General features: G+C 48.5%; 1 non-coding gene across 1 annotated transcript; it reads left to right on the forward strand.

Annotated features, from left to right (window-relative positions):
• The first annotated feature begins 6,838 nt into the window (after nucleotides 1-6,838).
• Nucleotides 6,839-6,923, forward strand: TRNAR-UCU (transfer RNA arginine (anticodon UCU)). The gene is given in 2 exon segments: nucleotides 6,839-6,875; nucleotides 6,888-6,923. It is a non-coding gene; the product is annotated as a tRNA-Arg (tRNA).
• Nucleotides 6,924-20,914: the final 13,991 nt, after the last annotated feature.

The following is a 20,914-nucleotide window of genomic DNA, read 5'->3' on the forward strand; positions in this document are numbered from 1 at the left end:
CAATTAGCCAGGATGGGCAGGAATGGTGTCCCGAGCCTCTGTTTGCCAGAAGCTGGGAATGAGCAACAGGGGATTGATCATTTTAGGATTCCCTGTTCGTTTCATTCCCTCTGGGGCACCTGGCATTGGCCACTGTTGGAAGACAGGAAACTGGGCTAGATGGACCTTTGGTCTGACCCAGTAGGGCCATTCTTATGTTCTCATCATGCTGACCCGGTTAATTACCATTCTGCACCTGATGCTCACACGCATCTCAGAGGAGATTGCCGGCATACCAAGACACCCGTGCCAATGCACATCAGCACTGTCTTCTGACCATTCCAGGCAGCTTTCTGTGCTGTGAACGTAGCACAAGAGGGGAAAGCGGACACATCTTGGCAAACATCTGTTACAGGCCCTCCCCCAAACAGATGCTAAAATCAGGAAAAGAACATCTATTAAACAAGCTTAATTAATGGTGTCAGAATATGGAAACACACACACCAATGAAGCCAGTGTGCAAACATTTGATTTCAGAGTGACTCTATAAAAGGCTTATGAAAGGTGGTCAGGGCCAAGTTAAAAATAAAGCGCAGAAATCACATCTCCCAGCCGCTGGGGAATGTAGAAGCACCGCAAAGAGCTGTTGCTTTGCTTCTCGTTTCTCCGGCAATTTGGCCTGGTCTAGCTCAGGGCTTGGCTTCAGGTTCCCACTGTGGAAACTGAAGCTATTCAACCATTTTGCTGAGAGCAGATGGGGAAGGAAAAGAAAACAAAGTCAAATGAGATGCAGAAATGTAGCTCTTGTGGCGGGATACGTCTGTAAGAGCCCCGTGCTGCTTTGGTCCTTGGGCTGACGGAGAACGGATCTGACTCTGGAGGGGCTGATTAGCATGGCTGCTTTCATGGCCAGCAGCTGCCGCAGGAAATGGCATTTTGGGTGGCGGGGGGTAGCAGCTTGAGAGACGTCTCTCATAAATGATCAATACAAATGAACGGCACGAAAGCCTTGGAGCCTTTGCTAAGACACTCTGCCAAGCGTCCCGCTCTTCCTGACTTGCAGAGAGATGGTTCAGTTCTCTGGGAGGCTTCACAGAATGCAAAGGACGTGCTGAGCTTTTGCTGATGTGCTCGCAAGGCAATTCGCCACTGCAACCAATACAATACATAGACTGACCATCTATCTAGCTCTCTTTCAGGGCACAAGACAGCCTCTATCTAATGTAACTTAGGAAGAAACTTTCTCTGTGGGTAGAGTGTTCCATAGCTACCCACAGCAGGGTTTCTTGCACCTTTATAGCTGCCTTTTCTTGGAGACAGGACACTGGACTCAATGGATCACGAATCTGAGCCCATCTGGCAATTCCTTCATTACCATCTATCTGCATACACACTGCACTCATTACTGTAGCACTTGCCAGTGTGTGGGGAAGATGCTTTAGAACAATCTCTGACACTACAGATAAGTAGGGCTACGTTTTACCCTTCCTTCCACCCAGGCAATCCTAATAGAAGTCAAAGGAGCTGCAGTGGGTAGCTAAGGGCAAAATTTAGCTAACGGTAAGTGGAGTGTTGCAATGCTTAAAACAAAACCATCCAGCTTCCCTGCTATTATAAAATTCCCAGTGCAATACAATCTGTTCCATACAATCTCAGAGTTTGAGATCCAGTCGCGTATTTTAAACAGATAGATCGACAGTTGGCAAATACATGAAGACTACAGCTTGTTCCTCTGCAGAAGAAGAAAGGAGGAATGCAGAGAGGAGTCAACTGCACTCGATAGTGTGCCCTCCCTATTAGATAGGGACTAAATTGCCTGCTCAGCTGCTCTTGTGTGGCTCTTACTGAAGTCCCGTTTTGCAATACGCAGGCCTCTGAGGGCAGAGTTCGACCCAGAGAGCCAGTTGTCAGCATCATGCAGGCTGGGATTAGGTGCACAATGCCCGGTCATCAAAACAGGAGTCGCTCGTTTCATCCGTCACGTACGACACTAACAAAGTGTGCAGCTATTGTCAGAATTATTCCATTGATTTGGTCAGAAATGTGTTTAAAAACCTGGGCAATCTGACTGCAGCCTTAACCCAGACAGTGACTAGTGCAGAGCAGAGGATAACAGCACAGATTGCTCAGGAATGGGGCTGCGCGGAGTGGCTCCCAAAGCCTTGAAAATGACAGGAGGGGAGTGAGATGTAAATTTCCACCTCCCTAAGTGAAAAGAGTTCTTTGTTATCAAGGTTCTCTGTACAGATGCAAATAGCTTGGAGACACTGTACAGTGTGTTATTGTTATGGCTAATATGATTGGTGCCAGAAATAAATAAATATACCCTGCTTCTAGATATGGCCATGTTGCATTGCTTTCTCTTAACATATTTTGCATGAATAAAGAGCATGAGATCATATTAATAGACTTTTCCAAACCATAGAGGCTGGGAGACACCAGCACCTACATGCAGAGCGGATGGCTAAAACCAAACCTAGGCAAAAGAGACATGGGACAAAATTGCTAGAAAACTTGCGACCGATCCAAGGTCACCTTCTGCTGAGGGTTTCTGGCCTTTGATCATCAGAATGGTCCATGGCCCTGGGGTACTTCAGGACTCATAGTTTCTAGTGGTTACTCAAATAGCTACCCATGGCTGCTAAAAAGGCCTTTTTCATGTAAGGGGACTGTTGTCCCCTTACTAACATTCAGTGGGGGTGTTTTGGTCGGCTAGCTCCCAGCACTAAAAGACTGGAGGGAGGCCAGTGCTCCAGGTCAGTCTGACTGACAGGGCGGGCAGGCTCATCAGGGAGTCAGGAGGCCAGGGTGGCTCCCGTCCTCCCTGTGAGCTGGAATTGCCTGGGTCAGACAGAGTGGGTCAGAGCTAAGGAGAAAGCAAGGGCCCAAGCTGAGCTGGGGAGCAGAGCCGAGTCAGCCAGAGAGGCCAGAAAAGCAGCCCAGGAAGCAGGTCAGAGCTGGGAGAAGAGTCATGGAAGCAGTGCAGACCTGTGCTGGGAGCAGAGCTGCAGCCACAAAGCCAGGGAGACAGCCCAGGGAGAGCAACTGGGGCCAGCCAAGGGGAGACCTTGGGCAAAGAGCCCAGTGCATAAAGACACCCCCAGCCAAGGGTCCTTTCAGGCCAGACTGGGATGGGGCTCTTAACCCGATGGGGGGCTGACACTGGGAGTAAGGGTCCCACCACCCAAAGCCTGGAGGTGTATGGCCACCACCAGAGCAAGTGTCCAACCCGCAGCATTTGCAGCACAGCCAGGGCCTGAAGAGGAGGCCTGGGACATACAAGGAACAGACAGTGAACTGCCCTGACGTTCCAAAGACACTGTTTGTGATGTTCCCTGCCACAGAGGGGGGTGATGTGTTTCCTTTAACCTTAGCCATTTTTCCTTATTCTTTTTTTAAATTAAATGCTGATTAAATAACTTGTATTTGCTTTAAATCATTTGAAATGATCAGTGGGTCAGGGAAGTGTCCAGGGCAGAGAGAGTACCCTGGAGTGGGAATACCCTAGCCCCTATCCTGGGTGACCACAGAAGGGTTGGGGGTCAAGCCCCCCAGGAATCCTGGCCCAGCCTTGTCGGGGTTACGAGGACTCTGCCAGACAGGAGAGTGCAAGGGGAGTGAGTCCTGAAGGGCAGGGAGGCCTCTGAGTAAAGGAAGTGGGAGCGAGGACTCAGATCCTTCCACTAGCCCATTTCACCGGGGTAGTGCAGAAGCCAGGAAAGTTCCCCACAATAGCAGGACCATTCCCCCGCTTACATTCAGCCTAGGGCTGGTCAGGAGGCTGCAGATGCAGACATGGCCATGGTGATCCTGGCATCTGGGATCTCCAGGCTTCTACTGCAGGTTGCAGTAAGTTGTTCCTAGGACTTTGACAAAAGCACCGATTGGTTCAGAATGTGGCAGCCCATCTAGTAAATGATACACACCCCTCAGAGCTCATCACCCTGGTGCTCAGCTCGCTGCACTGAACATGGGGTCAAATTCAAGGTTGTGGTGCTAATCCTCAAAACCCTCTAAGGGGCCAGTACGGCTTATCTAAAAGACCCCTTCTGTTTCTACCACCAGGACAGGCGGAATGGTGCTGTCAACAACAAGGGTGAGGCTAATGAATGCAGGAATGAGAGCTGCTTTGGTAGCTGGTCCTGGCCTGTGGAACTCACTTCCACAAGAGATTAGCATGACCACAAATCTTGCCTCACTCCAAAAAAATGCAGAACCCACTCTGTCTTTGAGATAATAATAATTATAATGTTACATTAAATGCTGTCTCTAGAGGAATAGAGCCAGGAGCCATAGACAGCAATGTGGTCTGGTGGATATGACAGTAGAGCAGGACTCAGGCGATGTGGGTTTAATTCCTAGCTCTGCTGCTGCCTTGATGGCTAGCCTTGGGAGAGTAATTTCTCCTGTGCCCCAGTTCCCCCAGGAAAGTGGTAGGGATAAATACATTAACAATGATGTGGTATTCAAATGCTACAGCAGTGGGGACCATACACATAACTTTGCCAGCTGTCTTTTTACTAATGGGGGCAGCCAGTCTGTAACTACAGGGTCATCTTATGTCAGAATCTTCTCTGCAGGTCTCCTCGCTAAGACCAGAGAAAGGGAGGATTTTCTTTAAGAACTTTTGTTATTAACTAAAAAGGCCTTTTGAAGAATTTAAATCATCCAAAGTAGCTTTGCTCGGAGTGAGAGCACTGGGCTGGGGATCAGGATTTCTGGGTGCTCTTCCCAGCTCTCGCACTCACGTGATCTGTGACTTTGGGTAAGTCACTGATGCTCTGTGGGCCTGGTTTTCCCAATATGATCCACCTGAGTAAAGCAAAGTGAGTGCAAAGTGTGACCACTCAATCACTTTTCTATTAGCCAAAGCCAGACAGAGGGGAATGAAAACAATTCTCTGAGCTGAGTAGTTCTTATCTTCTGTTTGTTTTGGGAGAGCACAGCTGGGCCTCTCCTGCCTGTATTCCAACCCTACTCTGAAAGAAGGGAATAGTGAAATCTCAGGTTTCAGGCCATCAGCTGATTGCCACAGGGAGCTGGGAGGCATTTTGCCCTCGTATGCATCAATGCATTTCTGGCCAGAGACATGATGGGTCTTTTCACCTTTCTCTGAATTATCAGGCACTGCTGGATTGATGCTCTGGGATCCTAGCTGAGCAATTTCTTTTGGATCTTGGTGAATCATTTTTTTAAATCCCCTGGAAATCTGCAAGATGCATATATGCCTAAGCCCTGTCTTCCTGCCATTAATGAGGTTCCTTTCTCAGGCTTGCTACCATCCGAGATGCTGGAGCATGCTAGCACCTCTCCCAAGTGCTGTCTTGTGCAGCAGGATCTCACCTTTCACTTAGAAAAACCAAGTCAGTCTCTGGTTGCCATGGCTCCAAAGAAAATCTTGAAAATATGAAGGGAGTGTAACCAATGCAGTCATGTCTGCCTGCAGAGCCTGAAACAAGGGCCTGGCTCTGAGAGGAGTGAACATCTCAACTCACCAGGCAAGCCCAGAGAGCATGTGTGATCATATTTTAAACATCTACATAACCTACCCTGAGCAGCATCTCCAGTAGGTGGGGCTTATTTTATAGGCAGAGCTTGGAAAGGTACTACCATTTTTTAAATCCCTTCTGCTATGGGGGGAGCTGAACTCATGGCACCAAGGGTGGGAAATTTTAGGACAGAAAAATGCTTATTTTAGTAGTCAGTCTGTTTCCAGCCTGCTGATCCATTTACCTCCCTAATCTTGTCTCCCAAGAAATGAGGCCTCCCCCACATCCAGTGACTCATGTCAAACCAGGCCTAGGTAGACAAGCCCTGATCAACTCATGCCATGTACTAGCTGTAAGTGTTCTTGCAAGTTTTTCTGTCTCGGGGTTTCTGCTTTTGTTACACTTCTGTCTCTTGTGAAAGTGAAATACGTAGCAGGAGTGTCTGGAAATGAGATTGTCCTGCAGTCAGGGAACAGATGCAGGCAGATTTAGGGACCCTTCCCAGTGTTTCTCACTGTAATCCCTGTGGGGGGCAGTAGACATTAGGAAAGTGCAGAACAGGCAAAGCCAACTATTATTGGGGTACTGTGGTAGCACCTAGGAGCACCTGGACCCCATTGCACTAGGCTCTGTACAAATGCAGACCAAAAAGATGTCCCCGTCCCTGAAGAGCTTATGATTTACGGTTTCCTCTCTTTGCAGAATAATAATAATTCATTCAACTCTCTGGCCTCACTGTCAAAGTTGATGCCTACAGGGATCTTGGCAGCATGTTGCCCTGTGATTTCCTCCCCAGTGGAATGAAGGAAGTGGAATATTATTGGGCAGGGGAGAGGAGGTCCCAGGCTTTGCTCCGGTGTTTTTGCAACACAGCCCATGTATGGCTAGAGGGGTCTGCCCTAGTCTCAAACCACTCAGATGAGACTCATCCTGAAAAACCATTATCCTCAAGGAACAGGAGGCAGCTGGGAGCTTAGTACCTGAGGATCAATGTGGATTATGCTTAGAGGTATGAATAATTTTCTCCAGCTCTGCCTTTTCAGAAGCCATCCGCTATCATGGCATTCCCTATGACTTGGAGTAGCTGTGTGCCCTCAGATATGACATGTCTTGTACAACACATGTATAGCTTTGTCTTGGAGTAGGCAAGGCTGAAAGTCTGGCAGTGAAGCCGCCTGTCTGTAATGACCCTGCAGCAAGCAGTGCCTGATGACATGCTCAGCATGTCGTCTCCTACAGACATAGTAATCAATGTCATTTGTGGATCTTCAGACTTTGATTTTAAGAAGGACATCTGAGCAGCAATGTGGCAGTTGCTCATGGGCTGCTTTGGCATATAACATCCCCAATCTTTTCCCTTCAAAAAAGGTGGCTCTGTGGTGCAATAGATAGCATATTGGACTTCTAGAGGCTGAAGGGATTCAAAGGTTCTGGGTTCGAGTCCCAGCAGAGTCACATTTTGGGGAGGGATAGCTCAGTGGTTTGAGCATTGGCCTGCTAAACCCAGGGCTGTGAGTTCAATCCTTAAAGGGGCCATTTAGGGATCTGGGGCAAAAATCTTTCTGGGAATTGGTCCTGCTTTGAGCAGGGGGTTGGACTAGATGACCTCCTGAGGTCCCTATATTCTATGATTCTTTCTTACCCACCTGAGCTGGGGAGGTGTAGAGCTAACTCCCTCTCCTTTATGGCAGCCAAGGAAACCCCCATGCTGATGGCATCCAATTAAAAGCAGCCTTCCTACTGGCACAAAGGGACCTTAGCATGAACCGGACCAGGATCCAGCCCCAGAGCCTTTCCAAAGTCCTTCTCTGGGCTACTAATAGCAGCTGGACTCATTAACATGGACACCTTTTTAAAAAGGATCCAAGTGTGAAATGGCCTTGTCTGTGGCAGCACACAAGGGGCTGAGAAACGATGCTCTGCAGGGAGTGACCTCTCTTACCTGGCATCTGGCAATGGCTGCAGGGCTTGGCCGTGTTACCAACATACAGAGAGAGGCTAAGGCCATTTTCTCGGGTCACTACGTGATAAAAGACAAGTAAGCAGGTGAGTGGGGTTTAGGCTGGCCTTCCAGGCCATTGTATTGTCTCACAGGACCTAACTCCATCCGCTAAGCTTTATTCTACAAGCGAAAAAAGAGTTTGAAGTTTCTCTTTGCTAGAGAAAATTCCTGGACGTATGTTGGAATTGACATTTCCCCTTATTTATGTTGTCCCCGGGTCCAGTGTTAAAACACCTGTGCCCTCCAAACTGCAGTCAAAAGATAACAAAACACTCAGCTCAGTGGGAAAAAAATGATTGCAGGGCCATATTCAGTGAGCTGAATGCTTGTGTCAGGCCCGTCCTGGACAAGTCTGGGGCTCCTTTTACAGCACCACTGTTATTACTTCACGGTTTCCTCTCCATTTGGTTTCTTAATTCAGCTGCTGCTCTGCCAGGGGAGAAGCCAAGGAAAGCAGACATGCGGCTGACGGGGTTTTTAGGAGATGAGGATGAGTTTCTTTGGGGGGTGGTTGATTGCTTTTGAAGGGGCAATCCAGCCCGCCTTGGGTTGTTTGCGTAGTGAGGGTAAGAGGTGATAGACTTAACGTCTTGGAGAGTGAAGCTGGGCACAGGGCAGGTTCAGCCATATCAATAATGCCACCCTGAGCTGCACCATTCTGCCAACAGACCTCAGTCCTGGCTAGAAGAGGGCAGTTCTGACTCTGTGACCCACTGAATCTTTGGTCTCCAGCAAAGTGCTGGAGATGTGGACACCTGTCCACTGCTGTACATGGCTGTCTTAAACTAGGAATCTGGCCCTTCCCACCCTGTCTGGCTTCTCCAATCTCCGGCACCAACTCCTCCTGCCCCTGTATCTGCTTCCCTTCTCTTCCCCACCACCGAGAGCCGCACCATCTGCACAGCAAGATGTCAGCATGAAATTTACCAAGGCAGGTATCCACTGGGGCTCAGAGTGTCAATAGGAATGGTGAGTGCCACTCAGCCGCTCTGAAAGCCAAGCTCTTATTACATAGCATGAGAGGGTTGCATTCAAAGAAGCCAGCAAACAGCAGCAGCAGAGATGCAAACTCTTGCCTGGCTACAAAGCACATTGGTGAATGGATGGATTGTGCTAAAGGGACAGATGCCAAAAGAAAAAGAGAACATGGGCAGGTCCTACTGTAGAGAATCATCTATTTTCTATGGGTGAAAAAGAATTAGGGATTCTTGGGTGTGTGATTTTAAAACATGTCCCTAGCAGGGGCTCTGGCAAAAGAACCCCTCCAGCTCTTCTTTACAGGCCTAGGATGGCAACAGGCTAGGAGCTGCTGATTAATGGCAAAATCAAGGCCAGAAAAAGAAAATCCACTCAGCTCCCTGCATCTCCCTGCAGAATGGACAGGAGACTCGGAGCCTGGAACGTGCAGGGATCTCTCAGCTGGCTCCTTGTTATCACTGACGCGTTGTCAGAAAGTTTGCAGGGTAGAACCTGCCTTTGGGAGCAGAAGGAGGCTGGGAGCCAACCTCCTGACACATCAGCCTGTGATCATAAGGATCTGCTTTCATTCCAGATGCAAGTTATCACTAGGCACACGCAGAGAGATGAAATCTCTCTCTTTCTCCCTCCCCCTCTCCTGTACGTGCCAGGACTGGAATGCTAGGAACAAGGAGACTGGAGCTGGGGAAAAAATGGGGATGTGCTTTGTAACTCCACTGAACTACATTAAACTAGGAGAGATTTGGGGTGGGCAAGAGCAGAAAAGTGGTTAATCTCTCTTTGACTTGTCCTCCAGCAGAAAAACAAATTCCTTCCCAGATTCGTCACTAAACCCCTCTTTTTTAATTCCCTGGAAGGCGACAAGTTGGAGCGGCAAAACCCTTGAGATCAGTAATGGCACAGTAAAGGTGGACACATTGCAGAGAGCTGGCTGGCTGGGATCTTCTCTCTGTAAAGTTCACCTGGAACAGGGTAGCATGGGCCAGATAGCTTGTGGCATATCCCAGGGAACCAACGCAATTGTCCAACCCTCAGCTCACTTGGGAGGGGAAAGGACTCCTAGCTAGTGTCTGGATAGGACTGTGTATGTCTGTGTGTGACAAAGGGACACTTCTCTAGAAAAGGGTCACAAGCTGCCTAGATTTGAGCACCAGCTAGGGCCTGATTCTGATCTTACATCTGTTTTACACAGGTGTAACCCAGCAGATTAGGACTCTACCATCCAGCCTCTGAGGCTGAGTTGGTATGTTCCTTCCTACCTCTTTAGCTATCAGCCGGCTTCCCAGTGATACAGCAACAGAGTTAACTGGGATTCTGATCCCAGTTACAGATTCTCTCTCGCATTCAGAGCACGGCTCAGGCAGGCAGGTTAATACAAGTGAGGGAGTGAGGCAGGTTTCTTGGGGGTGGGCTGGACCAGAGAAGCAGCAGAGGGACTGCTCCTTATGGGAGCTGTGCAGGGGAGAAACATCACCAACGTGCTTCTCTTCCCCCTCCAAAATTTTCCACCTCTAAAGTCAAGGAAAAAAATACTTCAGCTAATGAGGAGTTGATGCTAATGAACAGGAACAAGCATTCGGATGGGACAATTCTGACTGGCTAGTGAAGGCTCCCACTCTGTAGATGAGACATTTTTAACCTGTTGTTACGAAAGCGTCATGTTAAAACTGTGTTTCTAAAACTCCATTTGGACCCGATTTTTTAAACAAAAAATAATAATAACTTGCTAGCAGCCCCCACCCGGCAGCGCTTTATTGTGGGGAGCCAGAGGGTGGAGAGCTCGGAGAGTCAGCACTTGTATTCAAAGCATTAACAGCTGCCAGACTGAATTGCACTGTGAGGGCAGCCTTCCCTGCAGGGCCAGGAAGAGAGCTCGCAATGGGGAGTCTTTGTCCTGTGACTTGTGATCTGGACCCAGTACACAACAGTTTGGATTTAGTTCCAAACTTCCCCAAAGCTCTGGGCTCCTTGGATGCAGGTGGGTTTTCTGATCCACCTCTAATCTGATTTCTTTCCACACTGGACTGGCAAATGGTGATGGGTAAAGACACGGTGACAGTCACTCCTGGTGAGGAATGGGAAGCCACTGCTAGTAATTCACCATGCTCCTGGGACCTGTACTAATCACTCACTCCAGCTTCACCTCATATGCTGCTTTCCCAGCTGATCAATGGATGCAAAATGTTTGCTGAGCTCATAGTGGATTTTCTCCCCCACACACTTTATTTAAACTGCTGCATTTGTCCAGCTATGATCAGTTCAGGGAGGGTCTAGGCAGGGGGCATAAGTCATGGGTTATAGTAGGGTGATCAGACAGTAAATGTGAAAAATCGAGACGGAGTGGGGTAATAGGAGCCTATATAAAAAAAAGACCCAAAAATCAGGACTGTCCTTATAAAATCAGGACATCTGGTCACCCTAGTTATAGTGATGCTTCAAGAAGAGACAACGCCAGTGGCAAAGACCTAATTTCAGCGTATAATTTGGTTAATTTTAGCAATCTTAAAAGTGAAGGATCACAGAGTTAGTTAAAGCCAGGCACAGGATGGACAGTCCTGGTGCAAACTCCCACTCACACAGCTCTGCCAGTGCCTCTCAGTCTGAATCCTGCAGCACCCCTGCTATTTCAGTTCTGGCCACACAAACACATTCAGCTTTGCTGATGCACTTCTGTCCTGAGGCATGTGACACCCCCTCTTCTATCTGTCCCAAGCATCTCATGGACAGAGCATCAGTCTTGCCAAATTGTGCCACACTCTGGTGGTTGCCGATATGAGCAAACAACTGCTGTTGGAGGGGCTAGTCTGAGACCCACCCAAACTCATTTCACTGCAGCAGCGAAGTGCTGGTGCATTAACCCAGTACTCAACGGGTTCCTTTCTGCATCATCAAGGATTTAAAACACAATGTCGCTGTCTCCAGGGTAAAGGATCTGAAGTATTTTATGTTTGTTAATATATTCTGTTGGATTATTATATTTTTAACCAGACTAAGTTTCCATGTTTCTGTGCTTCCTGATTTCTTTAGCCTTCCTATCAAAAAAATCCTATCAAATTAAATCCACTTGGATTATGCAAGTAACCTCTTGGTTGATTATTCCGTGCATGGAATGAAATATTTATGCATAGTCATAAATATCGAGGTGGCCGAAGACAAGGCAGGTGAGGTAATGTCAAGCTTGTCTCTTTCACTGACAGAAATTGGTCCAGTAAAAGATATTATATCTCACCTTGTCTTTCTAATATCCTGAGCCAACACCACTACAACCACACTGCATACAACAATGGATTGCCAAAGGCATAAGAACTCTTATGTACATCAAATTCTTCGCCCTTTTCTCTCTCCACTATAAAATCAACGTTAATCACCGGCCTAGCCAGAGGATTTTATAATGGCTCATAACAGTATTGAGAAGAGTCCGAGTGAGCTTGGAGATACATGTGACAGGGATGCTGGGGCTTTCCTGCTTGCTCTATTGGTTCTTGGTCTGTTCCTGAGAGATACTGAGCATTCGCAATTCGACAGCAGCAATGAAGAAGAAACAGCTCTCTGCCTCAACCTTATTGCTTTATGCCTGAGAGAAAACACTCAGCCAGGGGCTGATGCTTTCCAAGGATGTCTGGGTCCTTTTTAACCATTCCCCGGGATCAGCTTGTGCTGTGTTTACCACGTACAGTCTCTTTCTTCTAAGCAGGGATGTGGAGCCCTACCACATATGCTGAGCTCGTTTGACCAAAATCAGTCAATTGCTATCCACTTGTGGATTCCTTTGAGTTTGGAAGCAGGATGTTTTGCTCTGTATGTCTCAAGTTGGAGGGCATTTTTCAGCACTTTTAAGTGTCCAGAGATGTTGGTGTGACAGCCCTAAAGATGGAAATTCTGCTTAGCCGCAGAGAGGGTTAAGCACAGACTTGTTCACACAAGCAACACAAATGCCACTCACATAGTGCACAAATATAAACACAGGCTCTGCCAGCCTGCCTGTGGTATGTCTGTTGTAAAAACACACACACACGTCCGAATCTGCAGAGCCAGTGTCTGGGGACAAGCCAACGTTACTGCTCATGTACAGTCTGGTTACCCTTACACACACACTAATAACAGCTTGACTGCAAGTGATGCCAGTGGGGACGTGGCCTCCTGGGATCCCTTAAACTGTATCTCCCAGCTTACACAACCACATCTGCGGAACCACGCCCCTTGGGCAGGATATGGACATGTACTGTCCCCAACTGCAGGGCAGCCATTTTGTACAGCTGGCAATAACACAGGAAGCAGGGAGGGTGGGGAAGAATTCATACAGGAGACACTCGGTACAATCCAGTCACTAAACTACTTACAGGCTGAGGCAAGAGGGGGGAGCATTTAACAAGCATTCACTGAAACTGAATGTTATTAAAAGGACAATAAAATCCCATCTACCAGCCGCCACAAGGGAATTACTACATTTTCCAGGCTTCTGTTTCATTTTCATGTAAAATCACTCGCCCAACACCCCCTAAACAGCCTCCCCTAGTCTCATTTGTCATCGGCAATGTGCAGGCCTGAATACAGTTTTTGTCACTGTTCTGGTTCAAAGCAGCAAACTTCTCCATTAGCCCCTCAAGAAACCAGAACTTCCAAGCCTAGGCCAAGATTTCCAAAAGTCTTGAGTGATTTGGGGCTGCCTCTAGTTTTTTGGGAGGTGGGTGGGTGGGGTTTGATTTTTGGGGGGGGGGGGGAGGGCATACTGAAAGGCTTTAAATGGAGCCTGATCTTCAATAAGTGCAGAGCACCTGCCCTCTGCGAATCAGGCCCCTTTAAGGGCTCTCAAGTTGGCAGGCCTCAAAATGGAGGGACCCAAGCACAACAGAAACGTTGGAAAATCTTGGTCTTTGACTGTAAAGGTCACTGTGGAATCTGCAACATGGAGAGCTGAGTGAACCAAATGGGGGTCAGCATCATGGGCCCAACCAACACCCTTTGTCTGGAGGCCTCTGCTCTTTCACCAGCTCCATCCTAAGCAGCTACAACCCTCTCTTTGGGACACTGCCTTCCATGCAGGAGAGCTCACCCAGGCACTTTTGGCCCCATTCTTGTGACTAGCTGGACTCTTAAGAGGAAGCAACAAGAGGCCACAACACATGTGTGGTGGCTTCCATAGGGACCAGTCCTGCAAGGTGCTGATCAACCTCAACTTCCATTAACTTCAATGGAAATTGAGAGCTCAGCACCTCCTGGGAGCAGCATCTTTCAGGAGAGGGTGCAGACTGCACCTTCTTTCCTGGGCTGGTCTTTTCAGAGACCTGCCCTTCCCGATATAAAATTTGCAAGGCCTCAGAGCAGTTGACTTGATTGTTTCTTGGACGCTTCTCCTCACCTCAACATCGCCTGCCTTTCTCCCCATCCCACAGGACATCTCCTCTCATTACAGGAGGTATCTGCCATTTCTCCCCAGTGAGATTTGTTTATAGCATGCACCCACTGTCCCTAGGACAAGCAGTTGCCTGTCAGGCACACACCAGCCCAGCACAAGAACAAGGGACCCCATCATTCCGTAGCTTAAACTGTTCCTACTTGTTATTCCTGCTGCTTTGCCCTGCAGAGGCCGGGTGGCCAATGTTTGGATGTTATGAGGTGGCACGGCCCCCGTCCAGGGGCGTACATCACCCCTCCCTTTTAGAAGGGCCAGGTCCTATTTATCCAGGCACAGCAGCTGTCATCATCGCACTCTCCATCCAGACACCTCTCCTAGTCCAATACACGTCAAGGGCGTTCGATGGTGTATCCTGTTTATTTCCTAGTCATAGCTTTCAAATGCTGGCCATACGGTATGTGCATCCACAGAGGAGCCTGGAAGGATTCTCAGGCCAGTCTGGGCCAAGTGACGGGGCTGCCCAGACATTGCCCTGTTTGTTGGGTCCCTCACACTGAGCCTTCCTCACCCCTTTTAAAGGCCAGTGGCTTGGAGAGGAGAGAGTGGTGCTAGAACAGCGTCTGATCAGGGTTTTGCTCTGAGCAAGGGGTAGCGGCTGGTTGCACTGTCCTGGGAGCATGCCAGGAAGCAGACGGTGATACCCAGTTCCTATCTCTGCTGGGATATGCCCTCCCCCAGCCCTATGTCTGGCCCAGCATATATCTGTTGGTTGGCCCATCAGCGCAGCTGCACTAGACGGTACATGGGGGAAGGGGGTGAAAACAGAATCAAGACTTCACACATTCCCTGCCTGAAACATAATTGGGTGGGGGGGCTATAAAAATCCTTCCACAGAAGTGCCCCTGCCCCACCCCACACAAGTATCTGCAGTATGTTTAGGAGTCAGGGGGCAGCTCACAGCCACGGTGTGGGCGCTCAGGGGGCAGCACCGTCTGGTCCATAGGCTGCACAGAAGAGTTTGGGGGTCTGAACCTCTGTTTACAGCACATTTGCCTACCAGGAACAGGACCTGCGCAAGGCCTACAGGCCTGACTGCCCACTGGGTAACTTCAGTGAAAATAATGGAGTTATATCAGCAGACAGCTAGGTCCATAACTGCCTGAAAAGGAAGGCTGATACCTCAGCCTCTACCCAATGGCCAGGAGGGGTTTATGGCTGGACGCTGGCTATATTTGAGATCCAGCTCTGGATGAAGCTGAGAGGAAGTTAGAGCTGAACATGTGGGTGCTGAGGGGGTCTTATGCCAGCATCGCTCTGAGATCTGCTGTGTTCCACAGGATGTGGGTCCAACTTCCCCGCAAACCGCTGCTCCACCAAACTCCTGGCTGGGAGAGGAGGTGCAGTTGAAAGATAATGGAGAAGGTGTGTGTGTGTTTGAGAGAGAGAGAGAAGAGACAGCCTTCTCCTTATTCAAACATGTCCACGTTTCATATCTGTGAGGAGAGGACAGGGGAAGTGAGAGATCTGCCCTGCTACGGGGTAGAATGCATAGCAAGGAATGTGGGCTGTGACTCTCCCCCCATGGAAAAAGTGAACTATCCCACAGTAATGAGGAGCTGGGTCTGAGCAGCAGAAACACATCTCTCCAAAGATCATGATTCACCACACAGTCATGCACCGCTGGATTGATTCCTCCCTCCCATCTCCCAGGTCCCTGGCATGCTACTGGAAATCTTTGGTGTTGCAGTAACATCTGCTCATCTTGCTGCATAGCTCTCTAACTAATCAGCAGCCCTACTCGCTAGCCATGTTCTGATTAGAATTTAAAACCTAATGCTTGGGCAAGCCACCCCAAGGCTATTTGCAGAGCGGTGGGTTCCCTCAGGCTCTCACTGGACTGGACTGAGCACTAGAAAATATCTCGCAGTGGTAGATAGATGGGCTAAATGGGTTACTAGCTCTGTTCCACCCCTTAATTTAATTGCTATGATTATGCTGCAGTGCCTAGAGTGGCAGTTCCCCTTGTACCTGCCATACTGGGATCCAGCTGACTGGCTAGTGTGGGTTCATTGGTCCCCATGATGACAGCACATGCAATCCCGTGATGTTAGCATTGGGCAGTCGTGTGCTTCAGAACAAATCCAGCCACTCTCCTTGCCCAGCCCACTAAGTTTCTTATAAATGAGGTGAAGGGGGAAACAACCCTGAGCCAGGAGCTAATGTCACACTCTTGGTGTGCAAACATTCCCTGGGATAAACAAGAGTCCTGTCTGTTCTGCATTTACTGTTTCTAGTCTCTTTCTTATAAACAGGGCTATGGGTCTTCACCAGACAAGCATAAACCATTCTGAGCAGTGATCATAGAATAGAATAGCATGGTTGGAAGGGACCTCAGGAGGTCATCTGGTCCAACACCCCCTGCTCAAAGGGGGACCAATCCCCAGATAGATTTTTGCCCCACATCGCTAAATGTCCCCCTCAAAGATTAAACTCACAACCCCAGGGTTAGCAGAGCAATGCTCAAACCACTGAGCTATCCTTCCCTCCTTGATTTACTCTGGGACGGTTGCATGGTGTATGCAAGACATTTAGTGTTCAGACTCTCATCAAGCAGAGGCTGATATATCCAATGACGTTCCTATAGTGGCCCCCAAGTGTTGTATTTATTTATATATGCCCTGCTTTATACACCACTCACTCATGCGCTGCGATTGAGACCATCACTCCCTTTGCTCTGGAACTAAGTCGCTAGGGAAATCCTTCCAAAGCTGAAAGAAGGAGGCGCTCCTTGTACTGCAGGATTTATGAATGAGAGAGTCAGTCCTTTTTATTCTCTGTCCCCTGGCCCTTCCCACAATTGCCTCATGCACAGGACTGCGAAGTATCACTGTAGCTCTGAAGAACTGCAATGGGGCTGTGATGGAGGGGCACACAGCTCCGAAGCACTGGGTCTCCTAATGGATAAGTGTGTCCCTTCTAGAGAGCAGCACATTTCTTTGGGAGGGGAGGCAGCCCCATAGATGCTGGAACAATTTATGCTGAAAGCCACTGAACAAAACTGTAAATCCTGGGTATGATGGAAACCACTTCAAACCAGGGGGTGCTGCCACACCCCCAGCACCCTAGTTCCAGCACTTGTGGGCAGCCCTCTAAGGGTACATGGTAAGGATCCGATTGTCAGCTGGGTGAATCGGCATAGCTTCATTGACCTTTGAGGAGATAAACCTGTCTGCACTGGCAAACAATTTGCTCATGGGTTCCTCTGCATACAGGGGATCAATGGAAATTGTCTGTCAACAAAGCAAAAACATTTGTGGTCAAACCACAGATTGTTTTGCATGTTACATATGGTGATTTATTGTCATGGAGGGCTTCGAGCCAGTCCCTCAGACTGGAAGGATCACAGCCTAACGGAGATCTTTCAGAATAACATGAGCCTTGAAAAGTTAAGGGCTGGCTGTATATTTCAGTCTGGTATCTGGACAGAAGAGGGATGGTAGGGAAAGCGAAGTCAGTAGCCAAGCCCTTTTTGATTGGATTGCTGGTGAAGTAGTAGTGGTGAGTGGTGTTATCACACAGTCAGGATGTAACCTCGCCATCCATGTAAAGACAGAATTATGTTATGCCGTAGAGCTGGAGGTGTAATCGTGCAGTGGGTTACTGTCATTTCTGGAGGCCTGAGTTCAAATCCTGACTCACGTTAAGAGTGAAAATGAGTTTAAATTAGTCTTTCATCTTAGCCCTAGTGGCTATTTGGCCCAATCATGAATCTCTCACAATGATTGACAGTCTCTGATCAGGCGACGCTGGGGCAATGAGAGCAAGGAGTGATGCAAGTCAGGACCGAGGTGCATTCAGATAGCTGTGTAGGGACCCAGGAGAGGAATAGCAGGGGGTGCTGCAGGTTAAAAGTGAAATGCATTGACAGTGCTGTTTGTAGGGGAACAAGTCTGGAGCAGCAGAGAGTATTACACAGCAGAATGAGTTGCACTGTAGGAGGTCCAAAGATTGATATAATCCCTTCCCTTCTTCCTATACCATTGAAGAATGCATCTCAGCTTTATCCATTTCTTCCATCTTGCTCTCTGAGCATTTGATCACCTTCTCCTGAGATGCAACTTCTACCACATATAAGATCTAATCTTTCTTCAGTGAGCCAGACACATCCTGCCGGCATCTAAAATATTATTTTGTGGCCTCAGGAAGCCTTCCAATACCCATGAGAAGTTTCCATAAGAACGTTTTGCTAGTTCTGAGTTGTCCACAGGTCTTCATAAAGCTGGGGAGGTTGGAGGATTTAACCAGTTCTGCCAGCTTCTGACTTCCTGGGCAATGCAATCCCTCCCACCCAAGACAATAAAATAAATCCAGGGCTAGCAATGTGCCTGTCAAGCATTATATCTGCCGGATAGCCTGAACTCTGCTCCTGCAATTTACACAGATGATGGAGCTTCTTTCTTGCCTTAGACAACCCTGACCAGATGAAAAGGGGCATGTGTGCTACGACTCCGACTGCAAACATTGTGACATTATAACCATGAGCCCATGTCATGTTTTCTGATGTAATGCACAGTCAGAGCAAGTTGATTTTTGCTTTTGTGCATGATCAGCACTTAGCTGCCACGTATATGAAAAAATCCCTATTATAATGATCTCCCTGCCTCTGTCATTTGGTTCTCCTTAGAAGAGGTTTTAGCTTTAGGCCAGAGTAGAGAGCACTGAGCAGTTGCCACGTTGTCAGAATGAAGAGAGCGGTGGTTCCTTTCTTTCTTTGGTAAATTTTTTTTCCAGATGTTTTTCATCTTAACAGGACAAGTATGAACAGCTGCCTGATTTCAACGCTGGGCTCATTGAGAGGCATGACCAATCCACTGCAGAGAAGATTCAACTCTGCAGGGACAAAGATAATGACGTGCAGGCTCAGAAAAAATGACTTCAAGTGCCAGCATGAAATCTCCTTGTGGGATATCACTCCCAGCTCCCCTTACGAGTTGTCCACGTTAATGGCTGAGGCAAAAGCCATTCAACACTCTGGAGGGTGGGGGGTTGGCCATGCTAGGCTGGCTCTCCTGGATCATAGTAAAGATCTGGACAATTTCCTCCTCAGAAACCCTAAAATGGTGGTCTGGTTTGCCCTGCCAGTGCTGCTGGCTGATGCTAACAGCTTCCCATCAGCACACAGGGCCAGATTTTGAAAAGTACTTAGGTGTCTAAAGATGCAGAGAGGTGCCTTGTACGGGTTTCAATGGGAATTAGCCTCCTTGGAGCTTTGAAAATCTCACTAGGCCTTTCTCTGCATCTTTAGGCACCTAAATACTTTTCAAAATCTGGCCCTACGCTCCTAATATCCACCTCTTAAAGGGGAGCCCCTAGATGAATCTCATCCCCCTCTGATTGTTCCATTGTTTCAAATGAAGTCCTTTGGGGCCAGGGATCCCATTCTCAGGGATGGGTTCCAATATTGAAACTTCCACCACACTGCAGTTCTCGCCTTTCTGATCACAGTTCTTGCCTTTCTGATTCTAGCTTTGTTTTGATGCCATTCCCCACCCTTCCCCTGCACGGTTAATGCTTATTCACCCATCTGCACCCTTCATTTGTTGCAAAGTGCTGCGAGAAAGGATGTCTGAATCAAGCTAATGAAAGATCACAGAATCATGGGCACCATAGATAGAAAAGAGCTACTAGAGACCATGGAGTCACAGTGTCTATTCCATCCAAGTGTGGTCTATAGTCCTCTATTAGGTACTAAATTGATACTATGATTGACAAGGAAGATACATACCATTGTATGGTATTGTCCAAATCAGGTTTCTGGTACCCATTGTCTACTGTAAGCCTCTTAGTACCCAGTGACCGGATGGGCTACCTCTACCAAGTCCAACCCTAGCTACCAGAGTGGAGGATATGAGCCATAGTGATTCTCAAAGGTCCCTTGAAGAGTAATTGTATCTTTCTCTGGCTGTGTGTGTTATCCATGAGCGAGGGAGAGCCATTCAGAGTCACGGCATGGAGGCTTGGTGTTACAAACATACACAGCTTCACATTCCAGTTGGTATTATTGGGAGGTGTTAAATGAGCTGTACTATGTTGAAATGGGGTTCACTTGCTGCTGTGGCACTCCCAAAGAAATGTCCTCGTGGCTGGGGATCAGCTCTCATCTGGTCTAGTGCCCCCTTCTGTTGCTTGCTTGCCCTGCAGCCAGGGCCGGCTCTAGGTTTTTTGCTGCCCCAAGCTCCGAGAGCGCAACTGCCCAAGCAAAGAAAAAAAAATAGCCAGAATGCTGCCCCTGAAATTGTGCCACCGCAAGCATGTGCTTGCTTTGCTGGTGCCTAGAGCCGGTCCTGCCTGCAGCCCCTCTGACCTCCAGGCCTCAAGGTACTCTCGCCTCATGACCCAGCCCTCCCACCAGGTCACTACAGAGTTTTCCCCTTGTGGGGCATTGACATCTCGCTGGTACCATCTGTCCAGTTGCTGCTTTCACCAATCCTGTGCCACTTCCCTAATGGCTGGAAGCAGAACCTGGGCCCACTTGCTACTCTGGGTTCCAGCCTGGGGACCCTATAATCATCAGCCAAGGCCTGCACAGCCTCAACCCTCACTGTGGCTTCCTTGGGCTTCTTTCTACTCTGCCTTCCACATGCTTTCTTCCCCACAGCTTCTCTGGATAAACCCTTCCTGCAGGGCTAGGATCCCAGGGCTTTTGTTCCTTCTGGATTTCCTCCTACCAACCTCTCTGTGCCCAGACAGTGACTGCAGCCTCTCCCCCGGCAGCATCTTCCTGCTGCAGACTTCCTCACTTCATAATCCCTTCCCAGCTTCTCTCCCAGCTGGGCTTCATCAGCCATCAATATAAATCCCTGGGCCTCCAGTCAGGTGCAACCGTGAAGATTAATCAGCCCCTTCTGAGCCCCAGGGCTCATGTAGAGTAAACACACCATCACATAGGACACACCATCACAGGGAATGGATCTCTGTTCTGTTCATTCCCTCTGGGGTACCTGGCATTGGCCACTGTCAGGGAACAGGATACTGGGCTATATGGACCTTTGGTGTGACCCAGTATGGCTGTTCTTTATGTACATATGTCTAGCCTGGACTTCTGGTCTA

The sequence above is a fragment of the Gopherus flavomarginatus genome, chromosome 7 (genome assembly GCF_025201925.1).
Source record: "Gopherus flavomarginatus isolate rGopFla2 chromosome 7, rGopFla2.mat.asm, whole genome shotgun sequence".
Classification (NCBI taxonomy): Eukaryota; Metazoa; Chordata; order Testudines; family Testudinidae; genus Gopherus; species Gopherus flavomarginatus.